We start from the raw sequence: 14,569 nt of genomic DNA, 5'->3' as shown, positions 1-14,569 counted from the left end.
GAGTACTCAACAGCATTGTGGATAACCCATTTCTAGTGATGTGGAAGTCGTAGGGTATTCTTAGTAGCGCCTTTTGTTTTAACAGTTTGAGTGGACTAGTCTGTTGCCTGGAAAACCTCTGTAACCATTTTGAAGCAAATGCTATGAAGTGCTTCCCTTCAGTTTAGTAATCAAGTTGAAGTCACTGGGATTTAGGTCCAGGGAGTGCGGGGGGTGGTACAGCACTTCCCTGCTACATCAGTGCATCCAGTGTTCATTTTTGGAACACAGCCTGTGACTAGCTTAAACAAAGAAGCAGCAACACTTTCTGCAGGACCCACCATCATTTTTCATGACTGTGTTCAGGAGCGTATGGTGCAAGTTGGGAATAACTTGTTTGATCGATGAGGCTGGGAACTGCTGTACCACCCACAACATTCCCCGACTTAAGACCGTGTGACTTCATCTAGATTCCAAAATTACAGGAAGCACTTCACGGTATTTACTTCAGAACAGCTACAGGGATTCAATAAGCAAGAGGCCACTCCCACTTGAGCTGTCAATAGAATGGGTGCAGCTAAGGGTATCTTACAACTTCAGCATCCTTGGCAATGGGTTATACACAATGCTGGTGACTGATATGAAGGACACTAACACTTTGAACCATGTATCTATTTAATATAAGTTTTAAATGAATAGTTGCCACAGTTAGGGTTCCAACCTTTGCACATTTATCGGGCAGCTCTGACAAAGCTTAACTGGCTCCAATCTGTCAATGGTCTTCCAACACAGTTTTCTCAGTAAATTATGCATTTATGCCATTTGATCATGTTTACCATACATCTGTATTTTCTCTTTCTCAAAACACTGGTTACTGGCTTACTTCAAACAAGCAGTTTCCTGAAGTTCTGTTGGCTTGCATGTTGCATTTTTTCAGTACTGCTGTGATAACAGAATACTCAACTTTTATGCTGATGGTTTTATTCTTTTTCCTTGCGTAGTTCTTGCTTTCATGATTTTTCTTTTAATTCGAGGGAAGCATCATATTTGAATTCATACATGCAAAAAGTAAATTTAAGGATTTTGTGTATGATAACATTTACTTTCTTTTTAGTAGCAAACACTTTTTGTCTATCTAGTTTATTTTGCTTTTGGCAGAGATAGCATTAGACAGGACATATAGAAACATGTACTATTGGTTAATGGGAAGTAAGCTGATAATATCTGAAGACCATATATGTAATTACTAGTCCAAACTAAGTTACTAGACGTTTAGCCATTCCTTGACTTTGTCAGTGTGATGGCCTCGGAAACAATTTCCACAGAGGTCTCATAATAGTGACTGTACTGATACATATTCCAGAATCTGGGAATACTGACTGCTATTTCCCAGTACATTTATTGATTAATAGAGTTTGTCATTAAATAATGTATGCCCTTTTCAGATAAATAGCACAGTTTATGGAACCAGTACAAAAAACAGGAATAATCATCATAAAAGATTTAAAGTCACTTTGGTTCAGAATGGTATCCAGTGTTCAGGAACACATGTTTTCAATAGCTGTCTGCAGCTACAAAATGCTTAACTGCTAATAAATATCAGTTTAAAAGAAGTCTGAAGGATTTATCAGTGACCAACTCTTCCTTGTTCATTGATGAATTTCTTACTAGAACCATTTGTTGTATTTATTACTAATAATATCAGATAACATGAGTGTTGCTTAACAAGCTAACTTCCACATTTCTTCAGTGCAGTAATAGGGGCGTAAGTAAGTATTGATAACCCACTGAATGTACATCTATTTGTCTGTGATAAGTTTGGTATTATCCTTCGGATTTTTCACTCATTCCACTTTCTTGAGTCTCATGTAACTTAGGATTTATGAAGGGAACATTAGAATAGTTCTTCATTTGTAAATATGTATTATGTAATTTTTGTTTTCAAGCCATGTTCTGCAGTATAGAAAAGTATCTTTCTAATGGTGATATGCAGGAATGGTACAGTGAAACATATTATCTTGTGCTGGCAAATCCTTCCACATTGGCAGTTAAACACTTGGGAGCCTCTTGCACTTACTCGACATGTAACAACTCTGAGCAATCCCCAAATGTTACAATCGGAAAGGGAAGAATGAAAATGTACTAAATATTTTAACTGATAGTTTTTCGCAAAAACAGACATAATATCTGATGGGATAACCACAATCACTGGTTTTTCCAATGTTACTTATAATCCGTCTTGATTGCAAAAAATGTTTATTCACATGACCAGTTTCGGTTCCTCTAGAACCATCATCAGATCTGTAATGATAATGATACTAATTTAATATTTCACAAATGCAAACCTTTTTCATCCTATCCAATCAACATCAATGTACCAGAACGTACCTGCAATTTCGGTTACAGGAGTAATGTGTCCACACACAGCAAATTTCACATGCTGCATCACATAAAATTGGTTGGCAGAATGTACGTCATTTGTATTAATTATAGAACTATTACCGACAGGTGGCGTCTGGTACATTTGTTACATTACATATACGTATACTGTATTAAGTAGATTTTTGTAATTTACTTTTACCTCTAAAAATACTTAATTAAAATCTGTAGATGTCAAGGTTAAAATCTGTGCTTGTCAATATTAAAATACACAGTAAAATTATCATTTTTATACGATCTAAAAACAAAGGGCAATTTCTATATCCATGATGCTGGTGTAGACTTGCTTTCCTCCACGGTCTGCTTCCGTGGTTCCTGCCATTTCGGTGTTGTGCCGCGATCCACCCAGTCGTCTGACGTCCATCGCCATGGGAAAGAGGGCCGTGCAGGAGGATCCCATCAACAACGCCAGGCGCTGCACGCATCTTCCAACTTCCCAACCGTGCACCATATCTCATCCCTCGACCTGGACCTCCACACGCAACAGTCGTCATCTCAGTAAGTCATCATAAATACTAAAATAGACATTATGATTGAACTCGCTTTGCTCGTTGAGAATTAAATCCAGATCTTTCTTTTTGCGGGTGTATATTTCAATTTCATGCAAAATGTTAAGAAACCGTCCCTCATGAGCTCTATGCAGGATGTCTAAATTTTGTTCAGAGTTCGTGACTGAGTGCTTTTAGGCAGCCATATGCGCCCTAAACGCTGTTTTGTTTTGAGAGTAGGTGTGCTCCCTGAATCTGGTCTCAAAGTTCCTACCAGTCTGCCCTATATATTGTTTACAGAAGTCATCACATTTGATCTTATATACACCTGAATTCTGAAATTTATTCCCACTATTACATATTTTCTGGTGGAGCTTCAATTTTAGCGTTAGGAGTCTGAGCATGCAGTTTTAAGCAATGAAATGTGAGCATAAAGTTCTCTTTATGTCTTGTGTCGTATGAGTGTTCAGTTTTTATTTATTTATTTTTTTTTTTTTTAGTAGATCAGTAGGAAAAGAACCACATCAAAGATGTATAAAGAGGAGACTGTTAATATTTTTAGGTCTTTAATAATGGTCGATATGATGCCCTCGGCTGTGCAGATCACATGTTGTGTGAATAACTCTTTTTTTGCAGCTTTAAGATTCGTGTAACGTTTCCCGAGTGTCCCCAAAAAATTATGCCATATCAAATAACTGATTCAAAGTAGCTATTTTCCTGGTGGCCATATCAGTGGCACAGGCTAAAATTTCCATTGCAAATGCAAGGCTGTTTAATTTATTTGCTAGATATTTTATATGAGAATTCCAACTCAAAGTTCTGCCGTTGTGTTATCAGAAATAACACCTGGAGGTGACATGCAGCTTTAAGAGCCATTCAAATTCTGTTACAGGAACAATTATTGAACATTATGGTATAAATTGTGTTCTCCTTTCCTGTGTAAGTAAAATGAATTTCCTTTCTGAAGTAGATTAACCACTCAGCATAACTTCTGATCTTTTTTCTTAAATGAAAGTCAGATTATTTCCACTTTATTCCATCAACCCAATAAGTGTAGTCTCTCTAGCAGACTATTTTGATTAACACTGACTTCTACTTGATGATATTCTATTATTCAGCTTTTGCAGCAAATTTGTCCTGAAGGAACTTAACACGCACCCAGCTGATTGCCTCACTGTACAGATGTGGATATTATTATTTTTACCTAAAAATCATTTTGAACAGTTTTGTCAGTGCACTAAAAGTATGTAATTGACGAACTTCCGTGGAACACCAAAAATACAGAAGTAAATATCACATTAAAAGTGATGTAACAACTCATTTAACATGGTGCGGAGTAGGGCCAAAATAACAGCAGTGCAGTAGCTGTCAAAGTTGACATACATCAGAGTTCCTTACTTTAATATATGTTTACTGTTGTTAAGGTTTAGGCAAAACTTCTGAGAGAGATGCTGTATGACACTCCTGTTTTGAAGATGGCATGCTGTATTTAATAGACTTGAGTCTGATTTTGACAGGCAGTCATAGAAAGAATATGTAATCTAAAGCAAGGTACAGTAGGTAGAAGTGTACAGTTAACAGTAGTAAACTAAGTGTCTACAGATCTTCAGTTCACACTTTTATAAGGGCCGGCCGAAGTGGCCGTGCGGTTAAAGGCGCTGCAGTCTGGAACCGCAAGACTGCTACGGTCGCAGGTTCGAATCCTGCCTCGGGCATGGATGTTTGTGATGTCCTTAGGTTAGTTAGGTTTAACTAGTTCTAAGTTCTAGGGGACTAATGACCTCAGCAGTTGAGTCCCATAGTGCTCAGAGCCATTTGAACCATTTTTTTAATAAGGAATACAATACACAAATATTTTGAAATACGTTAGGGCAGTAACAGACCTAAAACTGTTGTTGTTTATCATGTTTCACTCACAGACAGTTTGTTTTGTTCCTTGTTTTCTTTTTGCCACCATTTTGTTAACTTCTTGGGAGAGATCTTGTTTCTCATGTTTTGCCTTACGTTATATAGATTTTTGTCCTGGTAAACCAGGCTTCCACATGTTTACAGAAAGATTACTAGAGGTTCATTTGCAGTCATTGTTGTACATTACCCACATTTCCTTCAGTTTCAGATCTAAAGAACATACATTATTTCCCACTGTTTATGTGTGACAGGGCAATGGGGGTGGGGAGAAAATATATTCAGACAGAAATGTTGATTTATGTTTTTTATTGAAATGGCACTATACATATCATCAGTACAATAGAGGTGAATTTGCTGATAATTTACATTAAACTATATAACTTTTCACATTGGAACAAGTTTTCATTCATTATAAAGGCCACAATCATTTGAACGGACATTGCCATGGACATCGACATATAATGATAAATTATAATTTGCAGTTTCTGTTGGTGTGCTTTGTGTGCAGTTTTGTATTCATCAGATCTGAAGATACAGTGGTGTGGAGTTCAGAGTTTGTTGAAATTTTCTGTTCACTTTGAATTATTATACCATTATTTGTGAAGGAATTGCATACATTTTCAGAAAACTATCATGTGCTGTACATAAGTTAAAAGGCAAATCATTAGAATTCAGAACTGAGGCAATTCCAGAATGACAGGTTACCATCAGAAGCTGAGTGGTGGGTATTTCATTCTGTGAGAGAGGGGAAATGGTGTTAAAAATTTAGAGCAGCAATAAACAGACAACCGTTTTCGGAAGAATTTTATGCAGGGAACAAAAACTAAGACATAAAAAAGCTGTACAGTGTAGCTCACAAGAATGTAATAGTAGAACTGATATGTATGTTAACTTTAACTGGAGTTTTCATCTAGCTCTCTCATGCCATATACAGTGCTTTTCTTCCTGCCCCACAGATAAAATCCTCCTGCCCAAACAAACTAGATAACTTTGTTTCCTCTTCCCCATGTTCTTCTCTCACATTTTGGCTTCTGCCTACTTCTATCTCCAAAGTATTATCTGCTTTGTTCATCAATCCTCTTATTCATCGAAGCTTCATAACAATATATAACTCATTATTTAAGAATTGAATCCTGTCAATTCTAGACCTTGTAAAACATGATTTATTAATATTTTGTATTATCTTAACGTTTGCTCAAAGGGTGTCAATTTTTTTTTCTGACGTGATCTTGAGGCCACATCCTTCTGGTTTCTCCCTTCTTGCCTGCTCAGAATTTATTACTTTTTTTTCTTCTAGCCTGTCTGATATATTTCCACTTTGCCATTAGTTCAGTACTCCTTGGTTCTATGACTGTTTTCCTTTGCTTCATCATTTTGCTGCCCATGCAAATTTATAAATTTCTTTTTTTCCAGTTGACATACTGTAAGTTTCTCTTAACTTGGATATATCTGATCAATTCTTAAGCTCCCTTTACCTCTGTTTCACTGGAGTAAGGAACCAAATGTTCAACTCACTATTACATGGTTCACTTATGGGGCCAGTTTGATGAGCCACCTATTTATTTTTTCAACTGAATTATGTGTATCTTACTTGCTATTCAAACATATGTATTATATGGCTTTTAAAATGCATTGAGAATGTTATTTTGAAATGAAGCCTTCCTGTTTCGAACTGCGAATGGTTTTATATTGTTGTCATTAATGTTTGTCTCGGAGAAAGAGAGACACTGTCAGTAGTAGTGTGATTGTGAAAGTCTACTAAATGCACATCCAGAGATTCATAATATATGTAGTTTAACATTTCCTGGGATCAGCAGAAGATGATTTCCAAATTTATTTGGCACTGAATGAAGTTTTCTGGTGAAGCTGGAGGCAAAAGGATGAAGCAGATAATTTTAGCACTCCACACTACAACAGAGAAATTCTTAATAAAAATTTAATGAAACAAAACTTTACATTATGTCACCTCAGAAAATGAAGTGTGAAATTGCACAGTGACCTGTTTTTGAATCAGATCCCCGCTTTTCTACCACAAGAGAACTTGCATAATACTGTGTAATTTTTAATGCTTACTATTTAAATTAAAATTATACAGGAAGCAGAAAAGGTCACTCAGAGTGATGCTATATTATGATGGCAAAATTTTATTCCACTGAAGTTGTGATTGCATTTAAAATTATTTATGCCTCCATTTTTGTCCATATTCTCTGATATGACACCACTGTACTTCTGAGAAATAAAGCATCACATTCTTCTATTGGAGTAAATGACTCTCAGTATAGCTAATCTGTTAGCTGTTGCTAGAAACAGTACTCACAACACAGCAGAAACTGCAAGGAGGGTTACACACAGGCTATTCAGTCATTGATATAGTGTCCATCTGTTGTCTGATAAACTGAATCTTTGTAAGTGTTGTCACTTCCTTTATACAGTCACAAAATCTTACCACTATTCTCTTCAGTAAGAACTCTTAAATAATTTTGTTGTGTTCAGTCAGTAGAAATCAATAATTCCAGTAATCGATTACAACTATAGTAATAGTGATCCGTGAACTGTGTTCTAGAAGTCTGAGACATTGATGAATGAAACACTGTTAACAACCGTATCTATACTGTCTGAAGAGAGATATTTTATTACAAGCAATGTACATTGAAAACATATATTCTGTCTAATGGATTTAGAAAACATGTGGAAGATTCATTGGGATTTTAATGTGTAGCAAATGGGATTGGAAATTGTGTGAGACATTTGAGATGCTTGAACATATCTCACACAAGCTGCTACACATCAGTATTGTATGGGATACCTTACTTAAAGATGGAATATTTGTTCTGAAATCTTCGTCAGCAATAATACAGGTTTTGATTAAAAAAAATTCTCTCTCTCTCTTTCTCCTTTTCTCTCTTACACACTCTCTCTCCCTCTACCTCTCTACACCCCCCCCCCCCACACACACCACAGAGGGAGGGGGGAGGGGGAGAGATAGAGATAGAGAGAGAGAGAGAATGTGTGTATTTTCTCAACTTATTATTTTCTAAGAAAAGAATTAGCCCTCCACATCATATGCAAAGCTGCAAATTTATTACACCTGTGTTGACTGTTGTAATATGTATTTGATAACAAATTTCTTCTGTGTGTGACCTGTATAAAAAAAATCTCAGAACACCCATTTTTTGTGTAAGTTTTACTTGTCATGTTTAGCCCTTAAACTAAGTTTTGAAACAATGTTTACTGTCCACAAATTAAGATTTGTTTTTTTATTGACACAGTTTTCAGAACAAATGTTCCACTCAGGATTTAGAGAGGCTGAACAAGTTTCTATCAACTTAAAGAAACTGAGGCATTCTAAAAGCAACCAAAGAGAGCAGTGGTATAGAAAACTTGTTTGAATGATAGTTATAACTATGTTCAATTTATAATGGACATTGTGTGGTTGGACAGGAAAAAAATACAAATACTCTGTTGGTGTTATACACAAAATAAAATTTCACTCATATTATTCTTAATATGGTTAGTTTTTGTAGCTACATTTTCATTAATATGAATTTATCTCCTTCCATTCTTCATCATGCACTACAAAACGTACACACAATTACACATACACACAAGATTCATGCCTCCTTTCTATGCTTAATTTACAGTCATTCATGTATTAGAAATATACACTGTAATATATTTATTCTTTCAAAGTTTTTAAAATATTGAATTTCCATCTGAAGATGCAGAAGATGAGAACTATCATTTTCTTTTTGGCACATTTCTGTTTAAGTAATATACGAATCTGTAAAATGAGGATGGTACAGGAAAATATATCTATTTAGTGTAATATTTTGTATTCATAAAATGAGCAACTAAATAAATAATACACATTACTAAAATAAAAGAATGCTTTGGAGGAATGCATGGTACAGTTGTTTATAGGCAGATGACTGATTTGTAACCTCAGTACAGCAGGGACAATCCAGGGTTAATGACATTGTCTTCTCAAACTTGCAAAATAAGTTTAACTACACTTACTTGATCAAATGTGCAGAAACAATGGATTTATATAAAGGAAGTTCAAATTATTTTATAGTATTATTTCTTCACGATTTGGCATTCATCTTCTGCTGCTGTTACAAAAATAAATGGAAATTCTTTTATAGGTAACACTGAGATTTGAGTGAAAATTTATACAAGGCAGAATTTAGCAGTCATATTCATGACATTACTAAAATGAATTCATTTCTTCTGAGCATAGGCTTTACAAATATTCCCTAGTGATTACATAGAGCTACAAAATGGTTGATTATGAAATAGTGAAAACATGAGGTATTTGCTTTAGAAAAGACATTCATAGAAGTAGAGTTTTTATAGCCTTTTTCATTTTTAGAATCCTTTAATTGTGCCACATTTATAGTTTAAGACAGAGAGAACACTGAAGAGGAAAGAATAATACACATTTCATGGAAAACAGTTTATAGAACTTCATAGTAGGTGTTACATATCCTACTCTGTATTAAAACCAGCACCATCACATTAGTAACCTACCACATTGAAGAGAAAATTTCAGATCCATTTGTGACATAAATATTATGACTTCTTAGCAGTTATACCTACTTACATTTTCTACAAAACAAATATATTTCTCAGTATTATGAATTGCTAGTATTAAAATATATTTTCTACTTGATTTGTAAATACCCCTGTATGTGTTTCATTCTGAGTATGTAGATATGCCTTATGCAGTCCATGTTCGTCTTCAGCATTTTATGATTAGGACATGCAGATTTGTGAGGAGACATCCTTCCCTGTCCAGCTAAGTATACTGAGTGCACTTCTCAAAGTACTAGCCACAGAATTTTTCTGCTCACTGTGGGTGTACTTTTTTCCATCGCTTGGAGGCTGTGTTGTATGGTACTATATAAAACATTTTCAGAAAAGATCATCGCTCACATTACACGTGCAGTTAAATAGCAACAACCGACTGTGCTGAATGGAGCTTCACTGATATCAAAATTCTACTTTTCTAAAACTGATGTGATTTGAGGACATACCTTTCTGTGACTGTGAGAAACTGCATTATCCTGTGACAGGTAATGATGAATTAAGATGAGAGAACATACGAAGTGTGTAAGAGAAAGTGGAAAGCTGAGGAGAAAACAGATGAACAGTAGAAAAATATGAATGATGTTAAAAATGAATCTACAGAAAATAGATTATTCAGAAGAGTGTGGTGTGGTGAATGCAGGTTGTTGAAGTTCAACACTGGTAAACCATAAGGACAACTGTAGAATGTTATTTATTTAAAAACCGTATGGTATTTGTCAGGTGGGATTCAGCAAGTTAAATTGGAAAGTTATTCTTTATTTGTACCTCATCGGGCAGCTTCCTTTCGTGATTTGTGAGTGATGTGTATGAGTGTACCTGTTCTACACAGTTGTGGGTTGACTGAGCAATTCAGTGAAAAACATAAGAAAACCAAATGGTACGCATGCAGTGTGGATGTAGGCACCTACAAGTGCACTGTTTGGTTTTATCAGATTGTTTATTATGGTGGTTCTTCTGTTAGTGCTCACATGCACAGTGTAGTTTTATGTACATGCCATTACCCATAATGAGAAAATATACTATTCACTAGCTCATAATGGGTGCCTGCTTGACAATAATATAACAGTTGAAATTAGCTAAAAATGCATTTTTCAGTAAGGAGAAAACCACTATTGGAAAAGCAGCTACATTGAAACTGTTTGCTATTGGCATACACACCACGAAAATTGCCCACATTGTCACACATTCCCATTCTGTGAGACAATGTGGAGATCTTTGAATTTAATCTCAAACTTCTGCACATAATCTGATGATTGTCAGCTTTTCACCACTATTTGTTCTGCTGAGGTTGGTGATGAAAATTTCTTCCACCAATCAACATGGCTTGAATAGCTATGCATGGAAGTCACTGCACCATTTGTGTTAGTACCTTGGCATCAGAGACATCTGTATAGTGTTTATGAAAGCCATTGTTTGAATGAAGACTCTCAAATTATTCTACTGTTTTAAGATGTGTTGTGTGTCTCCTGACTAAAGAATGGTAATAGCTGTTTATTGGTGACCATCCTTCATGCTAAGAAAGCCAGTAACTTCTTGCAAGCTGCATAGAAGGCAAACTGTCAAGTGGAGCTCAGGAAGGTCAGTTTTGTAATTTGTTCTCTCTTTCATAGAAAAAGGGCAGTGAGGCTGCTGTTTAAAGTTCATGGTGCATTTATGAATTTGACTCTGTCTTTATTACCACTGCATTCTGACAGAGGCCATTTCTTTGCCATGTTCATCACTCCCTTTCCATCTCTGTCACTATCTCATCTTGAGACCTTCTGTCATTGACAGCTCCTTACTTTGTAACATTTCCTTTCTGATTTTCCTACACCTTTGAAAAATTTAAGTCACAGCTTTTACTGTATTGATAATTCTCTGAGTGCATAAATTGTGGCATATAAATGCAAATGTAGTTTTTTGTCTCGACATTCCTGAATAAATACTTTACGGAGCTCTCGCTATGTTAAATTTTGCAGCCTCAAGCTTTCAACAACTTCCTTCCTCTTCATTGACAGGAGACATTCCGGCAAGCTGTCAGATACTCAAGTTGGCCAGATTACCATATAGAAGTTCCATGACTCTGTGACATCTCCATGACAATTTGGCCAACTTAAGTACCTAATGAACTTCTCCTGACAGTGACGATGGAGGAAGTCATCAAATCTGGTGTGGCAAGAACTCTGTGATGTGTTATATAATGGAAACTCTACTTGTATACATATTTTTTGCTGAAAGAGAGGTGGAGATTGGTGAGGCAGCAAGATAGGGTGGGGCTGGGGAGTCAGTTATTGCTCGTTCCATCCTGTGATGTTCACAGTATCTGACAGTGCTGCAGTTCAAGACTCCCAAGTGTAGTAGGGGTGAGTACAGCTCTCAGGTTCAGTATGTAATATAAATATGTATGCATGTGAAATTAAAGTGTATATTATCACTAAGCACCTGCCTTGTATATTAACTGACTTGCTCAACGTCTTATGCACCAGCTGCTTGTGTGGATAACTTCATCAACAAAAGTGCAATACAGTACAAAAAGAAGAAAGAAAACTTCATTCTCTTTGCACCATATCACTGCAGTATGAGGAATGAACATGTAAGACATATTGTAAGGTGAGTGAATGGAAGACTTGAACTGTTTGGTAGGATTTTAGAAAAGTTTTGTGTAACCTGGTACTGAATACTGCTGGAGGCATTTGGACACTCACACAGTTAATATGAAAGCAGATGACTAAAGTAATTTAGACATTTCACTGGGGCTGTTAACAGGCCATTATGGTCTATACAAATATGTTACAGAGAGCTCAGGGGAGATTAATTTGTGGTCACTGGAAGAAAGATTGAGCTCTGTTTGCAAAATGCTGCTGAGAGAAAATTCGCTAAAGCACTATTTCCAATAATCTGTAAAACAGGGTTTTGTTTTACTACCATGTACCATCAACATTTACTAGGGGCTCATTTATCTGCACCAGGACAAAAAGATGTTTTACACTACAAAGAGTGGTACAGCCTGCCTACCTTTGAGCCATGAACTTATTTGTTCCCAAGCTAAATGTGTGCTCTGTATGTAGGTGTTGTCTGATATTTTCATGGTGCTTTCTCCAGTCTGATTGCTTATATCATCATGTAGGTTGCTTCAGGCAAAAGGCTATTAAGTTATAAGAAATTGGAGCATACCAACCTTTGTTGGTGCATGGAAGGACATATGTTTGGTGTAGTAAGCTAGCTAGTATGTCAGTTTCAGTTTTCATAGGTTAATTTTGAGGCTTACCCAATTTATTATTGCTCAGTACATTTTCAGTTTCTTATTTTTACAGTGTACCCCATCCCTAGAAATCTTCATTAGCCACATGTTATTTGTATGTTTATTTGCCTCAATACTTTCTTGGGGAGTATCTGTGAAGGTGAGAACAAAGAAGAAGCTACAAATTGTTGATAGCATCACACTATATGCTGAGAAATAGAACTGTAAATAAGTTTAATTTGGCTGAAGAGTTGTACAGACCAACAATTATGAAATGATGGGACTTGTGAAGTCAGTGATACAGTAGAGTAATTTGTCAGACCCATTCTGACTAATGCTGATATATGCATATGATTTTGATATATGCCAAACTGCTGTAGTGACATAACAGAAGTGTGTTTGGAAAGCTACTCTGGAACATTTCAGTGCATGCATTTGAATAAATTAATGCAACTTACAATGGAATGGCCATTCCAGTTAATGCAGCTTACATTATATGAGCTGAAGATGTTCATGACATTTCACTTGTTTACCTAAATAGCAGTAAGAAGAGTGTTTTAATATTTTCAAACATTTATTTGAGGGAAAGAAGGTAGGTTTTTTTGGACAAAGTCAATAGCAAAATTATAAAATTATTAAATATGTCCTCGGAGTGTAGAAATGAGAAAATATATTTGGAATTAAAACCTTGTAATAATATTTACATACATGGAGGGAAGAATTAGCTACCAGGAGCAACACTCTTAGCAAATCATTATTGTTTTATTTCTATGAAATGGAATCCATCAATGCAGTGTTCCAGTGAACATTCAAGTGAAATATCTGTGGTGTGAATGGAATATTTTTAAAGACTTTCACATTTTTCTCCAAATTTATTGCATTTCAAATGATATGTAAATAGTAATTTTAAAATGTCACTTTCATGTGTTTATTTTATATTGCTTCATAGTTCACCATTTCTGGTGCTTTGTACACTGAATAATTGCTAGGGAATTTGTTTGATATACAAAAGAATGTTGCAGTTTAATTATAATGAATATGATAATACCTGCACAGGTTGCTGTGTGTACTTAAGTGCCCAGTTCTCGGCCATCCCAGACTGAGTCCACTTTGTGGATAAGTGGTGGAGGCTGGTGTGCCAGCCAGCCTGATTACGTTTTTAGGTAGTTTTCCACACACCCCCAGGTAAGTACCAGATTGGTTCCATTATCCCACCTAAATCATGAGCAAATGCTTTGAACAAATGATGTCATATCTGACTATGTGATTACACTGGATGCAAACAGAAGGAGTGCACCGATTGTCCCATCCTGCCACTGGAGTGGGGGATGGAGCAAGAGATAGCAGCGCATGGGGGGGGGGGGGGGGGGCTGGGGGCTAGCAGTATCTTTAAAATGACTTAGGAATGGGAATTCTACACTAATAATAGCCTGTATACAGGCACCGGAAAGGAAGGAAGGAAGGAAGGAAGGAAGGAAGGAAGGAAGGATGATGATGATGGCAATTATTTGGTATGTGAGTGATAAATAGCATGATGAAGACCACTAAGAGAGTTAAGTTGGTTAAATTTTTTGTGTGTGTAGGTGTACTTTTTGTGTGTCTTTGTTATTGAAACTCCTTCTTAATATGTGTAAATACCAACACAAAACACAGTTAACACAGTGTACAATTCTCAATAGTTGGGAGATGAGAAAAGGGACAAATAGTGTATCAAGATAGACATTTAAATGTCTGTAGCTTCAAATTACTTACATATATATGCATAATGCTGGAAATATGTAATTGTAGCTTCCTGAACAGTTTCAGTGATTTTTCAGCAGTAAACCGTATTCAATGCAATACTTAACATTAGGCAACTTCAGAAACAGTTTTAATGATAACACCCTGGTTTACACATATGTAACATATTTTCACAACTGTTGTTTGCTGCTCAAGTTACAAGACA

Source organism: Schistocerca nitens, chromosome 12 (genome assembly GCF_023898315.1).
Source record: "Schistocerca nitens isolate TAMUIC-IGC-003100 chromosome 12, iqSchNite1.1, whole genome shotgun sequence".
Classification (NCBI taxonomy): Eukaryota; Metazoa; Arthropoda; class Insecta; order Orthoptera; family Acrididae; genus Schistocerca; species Schistocerca nitens.
The sequence above is the reverse complement of the archived record's forward strand: the minus strand, read 5'-3'. Positions refer to the sequence as shown.